This window comes from Argopecten irradians, chromosome 4 (assembly GCF_041381155.1).
Source record: "Argopecten irradians isolate NY chromosome 4, Ai_NY, whole genome shotgun sequence".
Taxonomy (NCBI): Eukaryota; Metazoa; Mollusca; class Bivalvia; order Pectinida; family Pectinidae; genus Argopecten; species Argopecten irradians.
In genome coordinates this window covers 5696831-5718349 of record NC_091137.1, presented here as the reverse complement: position 1 = coordinate 5718349, position 21519 = coordinate 5696831, and the positions used below count along the sequence as shown (strand labels likewise).

General features: G+C 33.5%; 1 protein-coding gene across 1 annotated transcript in view; it reads right to left on the bottom strand.

Moving 5' to 3' along the window:
* The window catches only part of LOC138320432 (nociceptin receptor-like), a 96659-nt gene extending 79729 nt beyond the window's left edge, over window positions 1-16930 (bottom strand). The window contains exon 1 of the mRNA XM_069263391.1: window positions 16800-16930. The gene's annotated coding sequence lies outside the window, so the exon portion shown is untranslated. The remainder of the gene's footprint in view (window positions 1-16799) is intronic.
* Window positions 16931-21519: the final 4589 nt, after the last annotated feature.

Genomic DNA, 21519 nt, shown 5'->3' with positions numbered 1-21519 from the left:
ATCCAATAGTCTAGACATACACTATCCATAGTCTAGACATACACTATCAATAGTCTAGAGACATACACTATCAATAGTCTAGACATACACTATACTACAATAGTCCATACACAAAAAAATAGACATACACACTATCAATAGTCCACTAGACATACACTATCAATAGTCTATCACATACACTACAATAGTCTAGACATACACTATACAATAGTCTAGACATACACTATCAATAGTTCTAGGTACATACACTATCAATTGTCTAGACATACACTATCAATAGTCTAGACATACACTATCAATAGTCTAGACATACACTAATCAATAGTCTAGACATACACTATCAATAGTCTAGACATACCCTAATCAATATAGTCTAGGACATACACTATCAGACACACTAGTCTAGACATACACTTATCAATAGTCTAGACAGTACACTATCAATAAGTCTAAGACATACACTATCAATATTCTAGACATACAAACTAGTCCAATAGTCTAGACATACACTATCAATAGTCCAAAGAACAACACCTAAATAGTGTAGACATACCCTAGTCATAGTCAATAGTCTAAAGACATACACTATCAATAGTGGTAGACATACACTATCAAATAGTCTAGACATACACATATCAATGTCTAGACATACACTTCAATAGTGTAAACATAAACTATCCATAGTATAGACACTCACACTATCAATAGTCTAGACATACACTATCCATAGTATAGGACCGACACACTTTCAATAGTCTAGACATACACACTATCCATAGTATAGTACATACACTATCAATATCTAGACATACCTAATAGTAGAACCTACATAAATCAATAGTGCTAGACAGACATCCATAGTAAACATACTATCAATAGTCTAGACCATACACTAATCAATAGTCCTAGACCATAATACCCATACACTATTCAATAGTCTAGACATACACTATTAATAGTCCCTAGACATACAGACTATCACTATCAGTCTAGACAACACTATCCATTAGTATAGGACATACACTATCAATTAGTCCTAGACATGACACTATCCATAGTCTAGACATACACACTATCAATTAGGCTAGAACATACACTATCAATAGTCTAGACATACACTGATCAATAGTCTAGACATAACCCTATCAATAGTCCCTAGACATACACTATTAATAGTATAGACATACACTATCCCAAATAGTCCTAGACATACACTATAAATAGTCTAGACATACACTATAAATAGTCTAGACATTACACGTATAAAAAATAGTCTAGACATAACACTATCCATAGTATAGACATACCCTATCAATAGTTCAAGACATAACACTATTAAGTGTCCCCAAGACATACACTGAACACTATCAATAGTCTAGACATACACTAGTCAATAGTCTAGACATACACTATCAATAGGCTAGACATACACTATCAATAGGCTAGACATACACTATCAATAGTCGTAGACATTACACTACCAATAGTCTAGACAAGGCATACACTCTATCCATAGTATAGACCCCACACTATCAATAGCCTAGGACATACCCTATCATAGTCTAGACATACACTATCAATGGTCTAGACATACAACTATCAATAGTCTAGACATACCCCGATCATAGTCTAGACATACACTATCAATAGTGCAGACATACACTGTCAATAGCCTAGACATACACTATCAATAGCCTAGACATACCCTATCAATAGTCCTAGACATACACTATCAATAGTCAAGACATACACTGTCAATAGTCTAGACATACACTATCAATAGTCTAGACATACAACCCTAACAATAGTCTAGACATAACACTATTTATAGTCTAGACATAACACCAATCAATAGTCTAGACAGTACACTCATCAATAGACCTAGACATAAACACTACCCATAGTCTAGACATAACCCTATCAATAGTCTAGACATACACTATCAATAGTCCTAGACATACACTATCAATAGTCTAGACAATACTATCCATAGTATAGACATACCCTATCAATAGTCTAGACATACACTGTCAATAGTCTAGACATACACTACCAATAGTCTAGAACATACACTACCAATAGTCTAGAGTCATACACTACCAATAGTATATAGACATACACTATCCATAGTATAGACATCCACTATCATAGGCTAGACATACACTATCAATAGTCTATACATAACACTAGTCAATAGTCTAGACAACCACTATCGCATAGTATAAGGACATACACTATCAATAGTCTAGACATACACACTATCAATAGTTAAGACATACACACTACCAATAGTCTAGACATACACTATCCATAGTCTAGACCCTATACTATCAATAGTCTAGACATACACTATCAATAGTCCTAGAACATACACCTTCAAATAGTCTAGACATACCCTTTCAATAGTCTAGACATACACTACCAATAGTCTAGAACATACACTATCCATAGTAGAGACATACACTATCAATAGCCTTGACATACCCTATCAATAGTCTAGACATTACACTTATCAATAGTCTAGAAATCTAGACATACACTGTCAATAGTCTAGACATACACTATCAATAGTCTAGACACACACTATCAATAATGTAGACATACCCTATCAATAGTCTAATAGACATACACCTAGTCAATAGTGTAGACATACACTATCAATAGTCCTAGACATACAACTATCAAATAGTGTAGACATATACTATCGCATAGTATAGACATACACTATCATAGTCTAGACATACACATCCATAGTTAATAGACCTACACTTTCAATAGTCAGACATACACTATCCATAGAGATAGACATACACTGTCAATAGTCTAGACATACCCTATTCAATAGTCTAGACATACACTATCAATAGTCTAGACATACACTATCGAATAGTCTAGACATACCCTATCAATAGTTCTAGACATACACTATTAAATAGTCTAGACATACACTTATGCAATAGTCTAGTACAACACTAATCCATAGTATAGACATACACTATCAATAGTCTAGATAACATACCACTATCCAATAAGTCTAGACATACACTATCAATAGTCCAGACAACACTATCCTAGTACATACACTATCAATAGTCTAGACATACCACTATCAATAGTCTAGACATACACTATCTATCAATAGTCTAGACATACTATCAGAGTCTAGAGACATACACTATCAAATAGTCTAAGACATCACTATCAATAGTCTAGACATACACTATCAATAGTCTAGACATACACTATCAATAGTCTAGACATACACTACACTATCAATAGTCTAGACATACACTATCAATAGTCTAGACATACACTATCAATAGTCTAGACATACACTATCAATAGTCTAGACATACACTATCAATAGTCTAGACATACACTATCAATAGTCTAGACATCACTATCAATAGTCTAGACATACACTATCAGACATACACTATCAATAGTCTAGACATACACTATCAATAGTCTAGACATACACTATCTAGTCTAGACATACACTATCAATAGTCTAGACATATCAATAGACATACACTATCACTATCAATAGTCTAGACATACACTATCAATAGTCTAGACATACACTATCAATAGTCTAGACATACACTATCAATAGTCTAGACATACACTATCAATAGTCTAGACATACACTATCAATAGTCTAGACATACACTATCCATAGTCTAGACATACACTATCAATAGTCTAGACATACACTATCAATAGTATAGACATACACTATCAATAGTCTAGACATACACTATCAATAGTCTAGACATACACTATCAATAGTCTAGACATACACTATCAATAGTCTAGACATACACTATCAATAGTCTAGACATACACTATCAATAGTCTAGACATACACTATCAATAGTCTAGACATACACTATCAATAGTCTAGACATACACTATCAATAGTCTAGACATACACTATCAATAGTCTAGACATACACTATCAATAGTCTAGACATAGAGTCTAGCATACACTATCAATAGTCAGACATACATAACATACTAGAATCTATCAATAGTTAGACATACACTATCAATAGTCTAGACATACACTATCAATAGTCTAGACATACACTATCAATAGTCTAGACATACACTATCAATAGTCTAGACATACACTATCAATAGTCTAGACATACACTATCAATAGTCTAGACATACACTATCAATAGTCTAGACATACACTATCAATCTAGTCTAGACATACACTATCAATAGTCTAGACATACATTATCAATAGTCTAGACATCCACTATCAATAGTCTAGACATCCACTATCAATAGTCTAGACATCCACTATCAATAGTCTAGACATACACTGTGAAATAACAAACTTTTAAAGTTGTACGCTATAGTTCACGTTTAACAATCTACATAACATGGAGACAATTCTGTACTTTGTAGCGTATTTTTTGTCAAAAGTTGAAGTTTTCCTTTGGCAAAATCTCAAAATAACCTTTATCTTATTGATTATTGTATGAAATGCGACCTCTACTGAGGCGAAATTCTGACATGCATTCTATCAATTCACCAATTAATGAACCAGGCATCTAGATGAATACCTTACATGATCTGCTGTACATCCTATCTTCGCTATGCAGCTTGCGCTATTGGCGGTTTCAAACATTGTGGAGTTCGTCATTTCCAAGATATATCTGGAACGCCAATCACACTACCAAGATGTAACACAGGTTTTAGGCTTATAGAAAAGGTTATCTTACTTCATTGTTTTAGGATAAGGAAAGAAAACTTGGATTTTGTAATTTCCAATACAATGTTCGATTCTTCATAATTAAATCTGCATACAAAAGTAGATATTTTATATTTTGGTGATTGCTACAAAATAGCACAAACACACTTTTACTTTTATGGAAGTCACCTGCATACCTTCTAGTTATCATCAATCTACAATATATAACTAGGTCAACTATCGGATAGCTTAAAAAAACACCCCACTGCTATTAGATTAGTGATATTGATGTTTATTGTGAACTCATACTAGCACTAGCGAGATAAACGCCTATATGCGACACTGACTTATATATAGGATGTGACGCATCTACTCTACCCTTTAGGAACAAGCTGGCCACTCTCACGCACGTGCATCTACTCTACCCTTTAGGAACAAGTTGGCCACTCTCACGCGCGCGCATCTACTCTACCCTTTAGGAACTAGCTCGCCACTCTCACGCATGCGCATCTACCTGGTGCCCTATTCATACTACATTTGTAGTTTGTAACAACGCCTTTTTGGTCATTCCTTAGGACATTTATACTACAGGTGATGAAGGTTCTAAATTGATCTCTACCTGTTACCTTGTGACTATTACACATAGTAGCGGACTAGCCTGATCTTCACAGCAGAACCCATGTGTATCAGCTTGTCAATACAGTCGATACAGTCGACGTCACACTGACATCGGTTAGTTCCTGATACCTAACTGGTGATATATTGATACTCAACAGAGACGAAATACCTCCATTTCACTGACCCCACTGGAAAATACTGCTGGCATTCTTTACAGCATCAGAGTACCATTTCATTGCCAATGATGATTGATACTGATAATCTTACCGTCGCCAAGACAAGTGTATCAGTAATAATGCTAGTGACACGTTTGCGTCCACAAACAGCCCGTTAAAACTGTAGCGTATACCCCGACCAAAAGCAGCCCAGACTGACCAGTCAAGCGTATTATCCGTTAAAACCTTAGCGTATACCCGACAAAACACAGCCCAGACTGACCAGTCAAGTGTACCCCGTTAAAACTGTAGCGTATACCCCGACCAAAAGCAGCCCAGACTGACCAGTCAAGCGTATTATCCGTTAAAACCTTAGCGTATACCCGACAAAACACAGCCCAGACTGACCAGTCAAGTGTACCCCGACCTAGCTTGAATTGGACGGCTCAACATGATACCACACTGATCATAATCTTGCACTTAACAACAAAAGAGTAAAAGAGCGTAAAGGCTCAATTAATGCTGCAACTAATTACAGACCAATTTCAATCACATCCTCCTTTGGTAAAATTATAGAGAAAATAGTTTTTAAAAAAATATACAATTATCTAGTTGAATATGAAATCATATCTAAACACCAATCCGGTTTCTTACCTGGTGACTCTACAACTAATCAATTATTATATATATACCATTTAATCATCAGTAATTTAGGTAAGGGAAATGTATTAAGATTTGTATTCTGTGATATAACCAAGGCTTTTGATAAGGTATGGCACACAGGCCTCCTACATAAATTAGAATCATATGGTATCAAAGGTAAAATCCTTTCTTGGTTTAAAGACTATTTATCTGAGAGTAAACAAAGAGTCTCCACTGAAGGTCATTTTTCAAACTATAACACTGTAAATGCTGGAATCCCTCAGGGATCTATTCTCAGACCATTCTTGTTTCTTTTATATATAAATGACATAACAGACCAAGTTGATCACATCAATATATGTAATTATAGATAATAATCCAATTCAAGCAGCAGAAAAACTTTCACGTGATTTACAAAACGTTAGTAAATGGGCTAAAAAGTGGAATTTGAAATTTAATGCATCTAAAACTAAAACTGTAATTTTTAGTCGTAAAAAAGAAATTAATCATCCACAAATTGACTTTCTAAATGAACCATTAGCGAATAAAAGATGTCACAATCACCTTGGTCTAACCTTCAGTGAAGATGGAAAGTGGTCATAACATATACAACATATTTATAATAAAACATACAAAAGAATCAACATCATGCGAAATCTTAAAAACTCAGTTGATAGAAAATCTCTAATTATGATGTATACAACTTATATTAGGCCAATTCTAGAATATGCTAGTGAAGTCTGGGATAATTGTACAGAATTTGAAAAATCAATTTTAGAATCAATACAGTTAGATGCAGCAAGAATAATTACTGGCCTACGTAGAGGTACTTCACATTCAAAAATTTATAATGAATTATACAGTGGGAAACCTTAGCCGAAAGGCGACAAAAAAGAAGCTCTTATGTATAAAACTCCGATTCACCACCATACTTAAAAGATGTTACATATTCATACATAAATGACAATAATAGATATCAATTGAGAGAAAACAGAATATTTAATCCACCTCTTCGCAGAACTGAAAGTTATTCGAACAGTTATTTCCGATCTACATTAAATGATTACAATAAGTTAGACATTTCACTTATTGATGCACCAACTCTTTCACAATTCAAAAACCTAATGAATAGCAGAACAAAAAGGTATGTAAAGTAACTATTACTTCTCAAAATTATGGACCTAGAAAATTAAATATCATTCTCTGCCAACTTAGAAATAATGCTAGTAATCTTAATTATGACTTATTCAATGATCACTTATTAGATTTTCCCAATTGCGAGTGCGGATAGCCACAAGAAACTGTTTTCAATTATTTATTCGAATGCACACTCTTTATTAATGAAAGACAAACATTAATTGATACCCTGAAACTATATGAAAATAACCACTTACATAATTCCCTTACTGTAGCACTTAATGGCTGTATACATTGCCCAGATGAAGTTAATGCAAATATATTCAAATGTGTTTAATTCTTTTTATTTAATACCAAACGACTTATCTGATTTATTTATATATCCAAACATATATGTGTGTGCGTGTGTGGGGGGGTGTGTCTGTACACCCATGTACACCATTTTTGATATCATTTGGGTCTTCCGAATATCCAAATTATGTTCAAATATTCTTATTATTGTTTCTGTATGGCGATGGTGGGTAGTGTTGGCGATCAGAACTTCTATAAAAAATCATCTTAATATATGAATCCTTTATGTTAAACCACGATCATGATGGTACTAAGCTTTACTCTCTTTTTCCAGCTTTATTGGGTGCGAATCTAGGATTTGCCTGTGTTAGGGACTTTTGCCAATAATTGGCTATGGACTTTTGTAGTCCCAGACACAGGCAGAATCACTGTATTATGTACCCATTAAAACTGAGAAAACTTCAAAAAAGTCTTCAGTGGCTTGCTAGTCCGTTATATTATATAACTAATTACTATCTTACTACTATAATATTATTCAGTCTATTAATGAATTATCTCCTTTGTACTATTATATATAAAAATACCAATTTGAAATTTATTCTCAAACTTATATATTCATAAGAGTATAATACTTGGCATATTAATAGTATTTATAATATTCTTTTGTTACATACCAAATTTGTTTAATTAAGATGTTGTTTAATCAACATAATACATGTATATACTTTAATTAGATTATACTTTCTGGCTAGGAAAGGGCTTATATAGGCATAGTATGTTGCCCAATCCTTTTGAGTGATTCAAAAAAATTGGTTGAAATGAAAAACAAAAGAGAATTATCATGCTATTGGCGGTAAAGATTCCGGGTGCCTTTCTGGCGAGTACTGAACACTCATCAACCAAGACGGTTTGACATCATATATTGGTATACCGTACAGAACAGCCGAGCACTAGCTGCGTGATGTACGAATTGAGTTTGGATCGACCTAGTCCAGAACTATTTCATTACAAAGTGAGCGTAATCTACACAGGCTTTGGTGACAATTACTTTTTCTCCATTTAGTAAATATTTTTGTTTTCGTTCGAAGGACAGTAACATGAATAACGATGAGATCGACCGTCTTTGTATATCAAAACAATGGTTGGTCTTTGCAAATGATCGAATGTAGACTTGATATGGTCTCAACAATGCGTTTGTTTATTGCGCTTAAGGACCTTGAGAACGACATATCTTGACAGGTGCAGGTCAGTTATGAGCCATGGTAACATTATATTTGGTCATGGTCATATCTTCTAATGGTAGAACGCGATGAAGCTAACATTCGATATATTGCAGTATATTTTAGATATGATCGCCTCTTAAAAGTGATCGGTCCAGAGTTAGACTTGTTTGCTAGACATCCCAAATTTTATCTATTAAGATATCTGTTAATCATAAACGATGTAAACATAAACAAAGGGCTCGTGAAGAATACCTTTCGATACCTAAGAAAGATTAATCGTAACCATAGAAACAATCCGATCTGTACATTTTTTCATCATTGGACTGGACAAATGATCCGCGTTTAGTTCTTTAGGCAGACTATAATAGGAATATATTTTATTTACCTGCTCTGTTACATTAAAGGTCTAAAAGGAGAGAAGAGAAATCGCCGTTTGATCTAAGGTCACTTTTGTTATTATAAACGAACACGAACCCTGTAACTAATACGGCCAGTTTTGATCATATCAGGGTATCGCTGAGGTTCCCTTCATCTTCTAGCCATGTTTGGTCGTCTGGAATCAGGTCATGATCTCAAAATAGAGATGCATTGTTCATCAAATCAAATAAATGAATGCAGCAATCATTTGTCTGATATAAGTTCAGCATTAGTCTTATTTTCATAGTTTATTCTTTGAATTCCATCATATAAAAATACCTGAATGGTGAGGTGAAAATAAGCGACGCTCTGTCGTACATATCGTCCAAATAAACCAACAAAATTCGTGAATATGGCGGCGTGCGATGCCATCAGATTGTCCATAGATAAAACTGGAATCAAGGCTGATCAGTGTTCCTCTGTATCGATGCCCGCTATAGGGCGTGTACTTACTGCCAGTTACTTCAGTTGGTACATTCCCGTCAAGGAATGAGTGGCACAGTAATAGACCGTATCACTATCCACTCATTAAGTATCACTACTCACTCATTATATACAGTATCAGCAGAAAGAGACTTTCCCTATCTAATGATAATGCCTGTGTTGACAGGGACAATATTAACAGACAGATTCCTATATCGGTACTGAGGCTGCCAAGAAATTAGAATCAATGCACATCAGTCTACTGATGCCAGTAGACGCATACATCTTAGAAGTAAACAGCTGCTCATTGAAATACTTAAATCCAAACATTATTACATATCTATGATCATACGAGATCATGTCACAACTATAAATTAATGTCGATGTGCTTTCATCAAAAGACAGATGGAATGCAAACCATTGTACTCCTTAACACTTATAGGGATAAAACTCTAAATCCCTTACTCAACAATCAATTAAAACAATTAAACCTGTGTACAATTCCCAATATCCGGTATACAGAGGACATCATAAACACAAATTGAGATCACTAAGAAGGCGTTAAACATGAGACTGTAGCGCGTTACGTCAGAAGTCTTGTCTGTCGTCTAGACACTGGTTGTCACTATATCTGGTGTCCAATCATGAATTCCTTCACTTTATGTCCTCAAAGTAATAGTAATGGCCACTTCTCACAAAAATAAGGTGATGTCTGTCTGTTTCGTCCATTTTATATCAATAAACATTGATTTATCTACCGATGAAACGATTTATCGTTGGTTCATAGGATATTTACATACAGAAGCCGATCACGTGACATTCTAAGAAAACGGAAGGATGTGGAAGTTCTTTATATCGGACTAAATGTCAATTCCTTATATATAGGGTCAATGTCTACGATCCGACAAGGGGTTTGGAATGAGTTAGCAACACAACCGTTCAAGTCATACCACCTTATGTCCAAATCCTTAAAGTGAAGGACCCAGTACTAGTGGATCTGTTAGTTGCTATCTCACCAAAGCCAACTTTATCAGACCACTTTCGGAGAGTCCCAGATGTCCAATAGTCACAGATATCTAATTCAAAAACAACTTTATCAGAAAACTAGACAATTTGGACTATATAAAGATCAGTATATTAACGGTTACTTTTTTACTTAATGGTTGAGAGTTACTCCACATGGAGAAAATATCGAGCTCGTTTCCGTTGTAAATCTGTCCCCTTGCGTAAAATGACAGTTGGTATATGTATTAGGATTTCTATATAATAAAATTAAAGTTAATCAAGATAATGGCTTTTTGAAACAATACATCAAATCAAAATGTCTACAACAACAATAACACCATCACAACGTAAATGATTGTTACTGCGTGTCTGTACTGTTTTGAATATTAGTGTTGTGTTCCATACATTTGACAGCTTCTGACCTTATGCAGTTCCTAACTCTGTATAAAGTTTTACTGCTGGCTAAGTTTAGATAGATTCTTGGATGTTCGCATGAGATTGTCTAGGCTTTGAGAGGAACCTGTTATCGCTAGCTAAAGGATATGTTTAACGAACAATTTAGAAATTCTCTGATCACCATTATTTACTAGAATATGACAGACTTGTAAGAGACTTCTTTATGGAACACATGTAAGCTAATTTGTCTTGGATAAAAGCAACAAGGGGTACATGACAATGTATTTTCAAACATACAAGAATCAGGGCCATTTTAGGCACATCTAGAAATATTTTATATATGTTATGTGTGTTTTACCTTTGAAACACTTAAACCAGTTTATCATAAATATCTTATTACGTGACAGCTATGTATTCGTTAATGTAGAAAAATAAATCAAAGATGATGCTAATTGGAAACTTATTCCTCGTTTGTATTTTGATAGGTTTGGAGAGAATGATTTACTATTCAAAATGAACACTGGATCCATTAAGCTTTTACCAAAACAACATTGCATTACTGAATTTTATTTGGATCTGCTTGCTTGGTATAAAACATAATCCGATACCAGAGTTAAAAAAAACTTCAGGGAAATCAAACAGCAAATAATATGATAATAAGTATATAACCTTTAATGGCAAAGCTTTATATTTTAAAAATTGGTGTGATTCCGGTCTAATTTATATAAATGATATCATTCAAATGAACGGAAGTGTCGATGAAAATCTTATATATCAGATATTAAAAAGTAAAAGAAACTGGATCGCGGAATTATCAATTATTAAACGTGACATACCTAGAATTTGGTTGCAGGAACTAAATACAGAAAAATCTTAGTCAATAGTCCAAATCTTATGGAAAGACGTTTGCCTATATAATTCTATTAAACACTGTGTAATGTCTTTGACAAATATAAATAACCGTCACATTTATGCTATATTAAGACGAAAAAAGGGTGTTTTTATTCGTAATCTTACTATATGGAAAGATATGTAAAATATTGTAGAAGAGACTTACCATTTACCTAACCCATTTCGTTTTGTTTTTAAAGTAATACTTGAAAATGATGAAAAAAATTTCGTTGGAAATTGTTTCATAACATTGTTCCTAATGGTGTCTTATTAAAAAGATGACGCATTAAAAAATGCGAAAACTGTCATATTTGCAATATAAGGGATGACTACAATCATTATTGTATTGAGTGTTGTTGTGTAGATCCACTTTGGCACCATATAAATCAATCAATAAATAAACTTGGATACACCATTGACTTAAAAAAATTGAAATATTTAGTTTTGGGTTATAAAATGGCTTACGATGTTTATTATGATATTAACTTTCTTTTATCATTGATTGGCTTCTTAATTATCATCTCAGTGTACCAAGAACGAAACACGTAGATATACTTCAATTATTTCGGAATGAATTGAAAAGGAAATTTGACATTAATTTTTACCAAGATATGTTACTATTACATAACTTTCTGTAAGATATGCAATATTTAGCAAATATGATATCTACAGATATTTTTGATTTGAATATAGAAAAGCCTGATCAATTGTACCGATTGTCAAATCGATGTGGTACATATGTAGGAGTTGATACGACCAACACTGAAAGTTGACTATCGGTAGGATTGATCAGACTGTTAGTGAAATTATTGCATGCAATATATAGAATACTAATATTAAAACTATTTTTAAATTGGTGAAATAATTTGTACTATATACAATATGTATAAAAATGGATTAAAATTAGTGATATTTTTGCAATACACTGAATACTGTACGAGAATGCAAATATATATATATATATATATATATATAGATAGATGAAATGTAAAAATAAAAATGAATATAAAACTACTATGATGAAATGAGAATATGAACAATGAGCAAATGCAAAATCATCAGATGGTAAGTATACAATGTGTAAAAAATATTAAAGGATGATGGTAATATTTGATATGATTGAATGAATTGTTGGATGATGTATGGATCTGTGTTTGCGTCCGTGCGCGCGTTTGTACGTAGATATATCTGTTAGTATGTACGTGTGTATGTTTGTATGTATGTATGTATGTAGGTGGGTGGGTGGGTGGTTGGGTAGGTAGGTAGGTAGGTAGGTAGGTAGGAAGGTAGGTAGGTAGGTAGGTAGGTAGGAAGGTGGGTGGGTGGGTATGTATGTATGTATGTATGTAAGAGTGTATGTATATGAATGCATATATTTGTTTTTGTATGTATGTTTGTGTTTGAATTAAAGAGATATATTGAGAAAACAACAGAAAGTTAAAAAAAATCATTGAGAATGATAAGCAACTTGCTCATAAAAGTGAATATTCTCTTATCTGAGTGGGAAAAAATAAATAAATAAAGCCAATTGGATTGCCTATAACGTTTCCATTTTTCTATAAACATTTTTAATCATTCGCTTCATTGAACATGATTCAACAGCAATATTCTATATGACGCTCGTTTTTTAATACAAATATAAACATAATCAGACATGTGTGCAATGCTTCCATCATCTGACGTCGCGTAAGGCTAATTATATGATGTCATATTTATGAAGTTATGCTTTGATCTTGTCCTGAATAGTGTAATTGTCCCTTGATACATACATATGTATTATGTACAGCCTTGTGTCCTTACCCATCTGTTTCTTTCAACTTGAATGCGTTACTAATATATATACATATTGAATTGCATTTTTTTGTGTTTTGTTTTATATTTTTATTACAAAACTTTTTTTTTGATGTAATGATGCATGACAGTCACCAGAACATAAACTATAACTTTGTCATTCACCATGACTGATGCTATGTTTTGTTAATCACGTTCACCTATAACAGTTGTATATATTACTATATATAGATGCTTACATGTATACATTTTTGTATATCTATATTTCATTATCATGTAATAGTAATGAAAAGATGCTGGGAGACATATAGGGATTGGATTGCGCTTTTATGTACACCATGCTTGTATGGAGCAATTCCTCTAAGAATATATTCTATGGGGCGCGTTAGCGCCCCATATTGAATTGCTCCATACAAGCATGGTGTACATAAAAGCGCAATCCAATCCCTATATTTACACCCACACGACTTTTTTTATATACTTTATGCAATAAAATTGTCATTTGAAAGTGACGTAATTATTCAATAAAAGTCGGTCAAAAGTGGGAGGAGCTTACCCAATTGAACAGCGAATTATGACGCTTCACGTAAGATAGAATTATTCATCCGCGACGACAAAAAGTTCAATATTTTAGTGTTAAACAAAGAAAATTTATGAGATAATTGTATTTCATCAGATCAGATTTTTAAATATATATTCAATTTTGCTATAAAGTATTTGTACTCGGCCACATGTGTGAACTCGGTGACCGTTGTGCAGCGAGGCGAAGCTGACGCACGCTTACACACTGGAGTTTGCCGAAGTTGTCAAAAACCAGTTTTCAAGTAGCTCAATGTGTTTGAGATTGTCGTCTGACTTGACGATATTACATCCTTGGGAGCCATGTGGTTATATAATCTACGCTTAGATCCATCGCCATCGATAGATTGAATAACTTCACTTGTGTTCGATGGATAATGTAGCTGTGTTGACGCGTAACTGTCAACACGTGGATTACTAGCGGTGCATGTTTTTATAATACACACGATTAAATTCTCAAAGAACAGAGACAAGAGGATATATTTATAACTGACCTCTGTCAGAGGGTCTCACGCCCGTCCACCCCAAAGACTTGATCGTAGGACGAACACAGACACAGAGGTAATGTTTACATTTGACATCCATCATTTTTAACAAAAGTGAAAGCACTGCACGTCGCCCCGGTCGGGATATTTTTCCCGTTTCTTTATACAATTGTTAATTTTAAAAATGTTTGTATCATGTATAAATATAAAACATATATGTATTGTTCATATTTTTCCCAATTTCTATGAAAAACAACAATATACACGTAAAGTTGCGTCAAAATGTAAACAAAGCCATGTGTTTCTTTAAAAAAAGTAGCCCCTTTAAGTTGCATAGAACATTTTCATACGCAAGTTCAAAGTTCAATGTTACCATGCAGTTATGGTAAACAAAATCGGCTAGTACTTGCGTATAGTGAACAAGCCTAGCAAGTGTAAATATATGTGTATGGATTCAGGGTCCCCCTATCACAGAGGAAGGCGTGTCATTATGTAGAGAAAGGACGACTCTATCACGCTAATAGCCGTCTATACACGCACATTTTGATAGGTCATCTTCTTTCTCTGCCATTATAGTCATCAGGCTCTATCAAAAATTGGACAGTTCTCATTTCAGCCGTTCGTCTTCTCAGAGTAAATAACATACATCGAGTTCACTACTGATAATACCACGATCGGTATCAGTCACTACTGCCTCACCGACTGATGTTAAATATAGGATTTATGTGGCACCTGTAAAATATGTCGCTAGCCTTTGATGGTAACACGTTGTACATCACTCGTGATGCTTTTATGTTTTTAATTTCCATCAACATGTGGTCCATTTTGTTTTATTAAGTTAATATTCTGAATTATAGATATCGTTTTCTTAAAGAGGCTCCAACACTGACAAATGAGGTTTTTTCTCTATCAAAAACAAGAGCAGACGATTAAAATAAACAATTGCAACCCAAACAAATCCGTGGCGCTATGTCCTACATGGAATGAAGTACTGACTGCACATGTAACTAAAGAAAAAATATTTTATATGTATTTTTGTGTTAATTAGACATATATGTACTGTGTTAATTAGACATATATGTACACGATTAAATAACAAGTATTGTTCAAATGATGAGTATCGTTTATGCGGAGTATCTTTAACAATAGAGATCCTTTATACCAATCGGAAGTTTTCAATTATTTTCAGTTCTTCAAACATTAATAAGAGACCAATTTTCTTGAGATTACAAATTAAGCCCAAAACCAATGCTTACGAAGAAATATAAATCAAAAGAACAGTAATAACGTGTACAAACGATGCATACTTTGGAGACGATACGTGATCTCCTTTTAATACCAAGGCTTACGCACTATTTAACGTAGGTGTGTTCAGACGACTGAGTATTCTTGATTCCGCAGAAACTTCAAAACAGTTTTCATATTACAACTAATTTAGCCAACAAGAACAAAGAATGACATGATTTGTTTTGTTATGTAAGTAGACAATTTATAAGACTCGTATCAGTATATGTAACTAACTATGAACGTTTCATTTGTATCATTGCGTGATATGCATACGTATAGCATTACCTCATATTACAAAACTATAATTATAATCGAGGTTGATAAACATGTTATCATAATCGAGGACGACTTTGGAGACTTTCGGTTAAACAAACCGGAAATAACAGTCAAACGTTTGATTTCTTTTTGTTTGAAACATGTTGATGATGGCCGATAGCTGACAGCCTATCAGGGCTAAAATTACACGACATGTAAGCGTGTTTGTAATCAAATATGCAATGGCATTTTGTCCTCGCCGTATGCACGTGATTTGACGCTTGAGGAAAAGACCAACCTTACATTATTGATAACGTAACTCATTATCAGACAACATGGTCCAGTGCTGGTACAAGCCTATATTCCTAATTATTTAAGCGGGTCATGGGCATTACGTGTTCTAAAATATATTCCTTGATTTGTTTCTTACTGACATTAGACATGATTGTTTCTATCTAGGAAAGCCATAAATATAGATATGTCAAACTTGCCTTACCTTCTACTAGCGATGTCTTCTGATGTCCTCTTTAGATTCTAGAGACCTGCTGACTGTAACAAACATGAAACGTTACTTGTTATCAAAGAGTTAATCCAACACGGGGAACTTAACGAACGAACATTCCAAAACAACAGCCGATCCTGATTAATATTTCAAGCGCACTGAAGAGCACGTATCGCATGGTATGACAGCACCATGCAGTGGCCAATCAATAGCTGCAATTGGAGACACCACATTCTAATTAGTTAATTAGTCGACAAGGCTATTTCATTGTTCTTTTTGTTATTTTTTCAGTATCGTTTAGAACACATAATGAGGGGCTAATTTTAATACATAGTTAATTATTATTAGTAGGTTGGGTAGGACTTTTTACCAGTGTTAATCTCATCGGACAATGAATCTAAACGTGTCCAATAATTTGATGCCAAAACTATATTTTTTGTCATTTCTTAATTTAATAGCTTTGTTTCAAATATGATGTGTGTAAAACAAATTATCAATAATGATAAATATCACTGTCTATCAAGTATTATCAACGCAAAAAAAAAAAAAAAAAAAAAAAACATGTTTGAATCGAGCCGTTCACTGACCACAGGTCTCACTGTTGTACCCCAACTGATCAACGTTTGACTAAATAACACTGCAATATTACCAACTTGTCAAAGTAGGTTTAAATTGACAAAAAATAAAGACAATAATTATTTCATTGATTTTGGAAGTAATTAAACATTGATTGTCGTATTTGTGACATGTCTTGGTGTGCACCATACATTTACGTAAACCCAGTCGTTTTGTGACCTCTGTGAACTCTGATGAAATTATTAGTACACCAGAACCTAACTGTCAATAATAATAAAGTAAATCATCATACATTGCATGTAATAGCAACATATAGGTACAGTTCAGTGGCAATGTAAATATTTGTGAATTGGTCACAGAATATTCTATCAAATACAAATAGTTATTCAATTTTATAAATGGTTTCTACGAATAGAAGAAGTAAGATAGAATGAATAAAATATGAACAGAACTACATTAACGTCTGTCAATCTAGGTTTGATGTGCGATGCTAACGACCTTTCATGTCAGTTTCTAGGCAGCGAGGTTGATCTTTAATGTTCTGAGAAAAAAACAATAGGTCAATGCCGTAGAATCAAAGCTGTAGTAAGACCCACCTAAAACCCACATTTAGTCGATACATCCGGGAATAACCTGGGCCAGAACTTAATAAGCATCATTATTACAAATTACGTTCATGCTCGACGTACAATACCATGGACCAATGATTTTTTTTTTTTAATTTTTTTTTTGCAAATTTTATTGTATTTAAAAAAGTACATAAAATCCTATATTTAGCTAGACATTGTGCAGCAGCCATTGCCGATATAATTCACCTTCCTACGATATAACATATCAACCAATAGTAACATTCTTTTACTGAGATGTCAAATGAGCTTTTGTTATATTTTCACATATTTCCATAATTTCTTTTTGTACGCATTACGTAATGAAACCTGATTCATTTTGCATACTTTTTTTGGTTTTATTAACTTTTGCTCTTATGCATTTCTTGCTGTCCTTGAAGATCGCGGAAAGGGAGTAAAGGATGAAGATATTCACTGATCACATTTAGTATGTACTATTTTATCTCAGCGGTAACTATTTATCCTTTAAACTCTAAACTCTCTTTTTGCGTTCGTTACATGCTTTCGCTATCTAATAATGTCTTAAAGGTCTTTTATCCGTTGTTAAGGTCAACAGAATGACTGTAGCCATTACGATACGGGCGTGATGTCATCACTTTTCGCAGCCCTACGACATTTCCTTACCAGTTAGTTTACCTTTGGCATTAAACACACAGTTTGAAGTACGTTAATGGCATTTAAGGTGATTCAATAGGTACGGTTTAGTGATCTTATTGAGGACTATTTAATTCCTTAGAACATCATTAAATCACACAAGTTACTGCTAGTAAATTTTAAAGTCTATATGTCTTACCAAGCTTAAATGTATTTCTTATGAACAGCAGTGTTGTTTAAGTAACGCCGGTAATTTCGGAATAGCCTGTTCCAGAATATGTTCATTACCGGAATGAACATTGTGTTGATGAAGGTTAAACTACTCTCAGACACATCACTTCAAACTGATGCTAAATGTATACTCTGCGAGACGTTGATGAATAATTCATGAACATTCATGAATATTCTTCAATTATTCATGAATATCTTCATGCAATTCATGAACTTAAAACTTTATGAATAATTTAGGAGAAAATATTTCATGAATCCTTTTATTCATGAACATTCATGAATCTCTATTATTAATGAAATCATTAACATTCATGAACAACCCATTCATAAATTCATAAAAAGTTCATGAATGTTTTAAGAGTATTCATGAACTTCAAACCATCATGAATGATCATGAATGTTTATTCATTATAATACATGAGTTATTCATGAACTACAACTCAGCAGTATGCACACACAATTCATGAATATTCATAAAAAGTTATGAACTGCAAAAATTCATGATTATCCATGAACTTGAGTCGTGTTCATGAAGTTTAATGAATGCAAGATGAAGTCGGCGCCATCTGAATTTCATGAACATTACTGGGGTCCAGGATTGAAATTTTCTATCAAACCAAAGGCAATTCTAAAAGAATCAATTCAATATTTGATGAAACAAATTCTTATGACAATAGGTATAATCCATTCCATATATTAATATTTAACATTTGTGAATTGTGATGAAACGATTTAAACTAATATTACTGTTACAATAACTATTTCATTAGCGATTCCTACACTGGAATATACATTATATCGCACAAATTGCTTTCGATAATGGCTACCACGGATAAAATCGTCTATTTTAATCTAGTATCACAAATTGCTTTCGATGCGTTTAAATGTAACAAATTAGACAAGAGAGACGCCAATGTATAGTTTAAACACAAAACTGCAGAACGGCTGAGGTAGACGTTTGGTATACAGCTTCTATTTTTGTATCACCGGTCTGACTATACACATTTATATAGATAACTCGTATCCAAACGTGTACATATATGTTCTTATATAAATTCAGCTCTAAAGATGTTCGCGGTACTATATAGTCAAATCGTTCGCATGTCAATATTGATATATACAAATTGGCGATTGAATTTATGCGAGGATCACTTTTTAATTATCGAAAGATAAACAAATGAATACTTTTTTTCCACAAACAATCCCATTTTTACACTGTATAGATCTATCATCTCAATACTATATACATATTGGATCTTACTTTTGGAGTTCATTTCATATGAAATTTTAAGAAACGAGCCCATGATTTTTTTTTTATTTTTTTGCGAGCCTTGGCGAGCAAAATTAAAACTTCGAGACGAGTTTCATATGAAATTCACACAAATTTAAGATACTTTTTATCACATATCTTCAAATACCTATAAACATCAATTTAACGTCAAAATGTATTTCGAAAATCCAGCAGAGACCGCCATCTTGTCCCGCCGTCCTCGTAATCCTGACATCACGTCATTTTTCCTGGCGTCATTTGATTGTTTCTATCTGACGTCACAATAAATTTTCAGCCAATGAAAATCGTTCCAGGTCATATTACAGTAGTGACATATGCAAAAATATTACACGGGCAAAATCACTGGATATTCATTTAATATGATCTTTTTTAAAAACTGCTCTCTAAGTTTTAATTTCTGCTCGCCAAGGCTCGCAAAAATAAACACTTAGACTAGTTACATAAAATCTCAAGTGAAATTAACACTCAATTAAGATCCTATATATATGTGTCAAATACTCATACAATATCAATATCACCATGATTTTGTAACCCTAACTTCAAATCGATTTAACGATACGGAGATTCCTAAAAAGAATAAAGATTTTGAACTTATAAAGAGATATAACTAATTTATGTATCTATTATGCCCATCATATAAACTGTAGGTCAAGTCCTGGTCAAGCCACAATCTGAAATGAGAATCAAACGACTGTAACGGTACCAAATGAAGAGATTCCTCCAATACGACTGTATGATGTCGATCGTAACGGTCTGCCATACATTAAACTCATGAAATCTATGTCGCCTGCCTTCGTTAAAAAACTAAATAATTGGAACGCTTTCCTCTAATACATGAACAGAGATATGTAAACACAAGCTTTTAATAATCCAGAAATATTTTAATGCGAATTTCTAGCTTGGAACACGAGATAAAGAAAACATCCGTATCTCAATTTTTATTGTCTGACCTCGTTATCACTCCAAAAATCTGCTCATACAGCTGTACGTGTGGCAGGTTAGTCGGATGGTACACTTCACTATCATTTTTAGAAAATGTTCGACAAGTCACTTCATTTTCTGTAGAAATTGACAGGATCCTCCAAATTGGCATCTTTTGATCTTCAAGTTTCCTTAACAAGAAGATTGATGTTCTTAACAAGTGACAATCTAGCATATTTCCGATACAAACTTTGAATCGCGTTGCCTCGAAAACTGTGGTGATATTCAGCGGTGTTAAACCACTTCTTACATCGTTTTGATTGATTATTGAATCTAAACATATTCATATTCAAATAAAATATTTGACTTTGAATTCTCGCATTTGCCCATTAATCATATCGGGGTCTTCACATCACATACGGAAGATATCAAAATCTAAACCTTCATAAAACAATAAAATATACTTCTGACTAAT